This window comes from Nomascus leucogenys, chromosome 16, assembly GCF_006542625.1.
Source record: "Nomascus leucogenys isolate Asia chromosome 16, Asia_NLE_v1, whole genome shotgun sequence".
Classification (NCBI taxonomy): domain Eukaryota; kingdom Metazoa; phylum Chordata; class Mammalia; order Primates; family Hylobatidae; genus Nomascus; species Nomascus leucogenys.
Genome location: NC_044396.1, coordinates 30,420,598 through 30,422,581, shown reverse-complemented (window position 1 = coordinate 30,422,581; position 1,984 = coordinate 30,420,598).

Sequence of the window (1,984 nt, the reverse complement as noted above, 5' to 3'; positions counted from 1 at the left end):
AATCTCATCCAGGCTGTTGTGAATGCCATTAGTTCACTCCTTTTTATGGCTGAGTAGTGTTCCATATATATATACTATATATAACATATATATACACACCTATATATACTATATATAACATACATATACACACCTATATATACTATATATAACATATATAAACATATATATTATATATACTATATATAACATACACATGTATATATCTATATATATCACAGTTTCTTTATCTACTCATTGATTGATGGGAATTTGGGTTGGTTGCACGTTTTTGCAATTGTGAACTGTGCTGCTATAAACATGCTTGTGCAAGTATCTTTTTTGCATAATGACTTATTTTCCTCTGGGTAGATACCCAGTAGTGGGATTGCTGGAACAAATGGTAGTTCTACTTTTAGTTCTTTAAGTACTCTCCACACTGTTTTCCATAGTGGTTGTACTAGTTTACATTCCCACCAGCAGTGTAGAAGTGTTCCCTGTTCACCACATCCACACTAACACCTATTATTTTTAGTTTTTGTTATTACAGCCATTCTTGCAGGAGTAAGGTGATACTGCACCCAAATACTTACATAAAGTGGGGAAAAGACATCCTATTCAAAAAATGGTGCTGGGATAATTGGAAAGTCACATGTAGGAAAATAAAACTAGATCCTCATCTCCCACCTTATACAAAAATCAACTCAAGATGGATCAAGGACTTAAATCTAAGACCTGAAACTATAAAAATTTTAGAAGATAACATCAGAAAAACTCTTCTAGACCCGTCTAGACATTGGCTTTGGCAAGGATTTCATGACCAAGAGCCCAAAAGCAAATGCAATAAAAATAAAGATAACTAGCTGGGACTTAATTAAACTAAAGAGCTTTTGCACGGCAAAAGGAGCAGTCAACATAGTAAAAAGGCAACACCCAGAGTGGGAGAAAATCTTCACAATCTATACATCTGACCAAGGATTAGATCTACAACAAACTCAAACAAATTATCAAGAAAAAAATACCATCAAAAAGTGGATTAAGGACATGAATAGACAATTCTCAAAAGAAGATATACAAATGGTCAAAAGACATGAAAAAATGCTCAGCATCAGTAATGATCAGTGAAATGCAAATCTAACCTACTTTTCACATGTTATAATGAACACTTTATTTTCATAGGGACAATTTGAGTGTGATCTTAGACAGGAAAATAACTTTACAGAAAATATGCATGTTCTTTGCAACAAAAATCACTTTAAGACATATGTAATATGTTTCATGGTAGTATGTAAGATTACCAAAATCATTTTTTTTTTTTTTGCTCTTGTGTCCCAGGCTGGACTATAGTAGAGTGATATTGGCTCACTGCTACCTCTGCCTCTGGGTTCAAGCAATTCTCATGCCTCAGCCTCCCAAGTAGCTGGGATTGCAGGCACGGGTCACCTTGCCCAGCTAATTTGTGTATTTTTAGTAGAGACAGGAGTTCACCATGTTGACCAGGCTGGTCTTGAACTCCTGACCTCAGGTGATCCCCCTGCCTCGACCTCCAAAAGTGCTGGGATTACAGGCATGAGCCACTGCACTTGGCCTAAAAACAAAATTTAAAGTGGTAAAACATATTCTTTCTCCATGTTCATTAGAAAGAAGACCTTACTTTATTAACATATTAGTAATTAACAATAACAATATAACTTTCTATTGATGATTTGTATATAGACATCTGGCCTAAGTTCCTGTAAATGATTAAGATTTAAAGCCAATCTAAAATCAGCGTTTAGAAATGGAAGACTGACAGAGAGCCTTCTCTTAACTCTAATTTCTGCTCTAATCCTAATTATAGATAAAAACATATACATTGATGGGCAAGACAGAAGAACTGAAAATGTTTCTGTAATAATTTTTTTTATTCTGGGAAGCAAAGCAAAATTTTTTTCACGTCTGTGGAAATGTGTAGAGTAGGATAATGAGTGCCTATCCTACACTAAAATAATTATATTAAAATCCT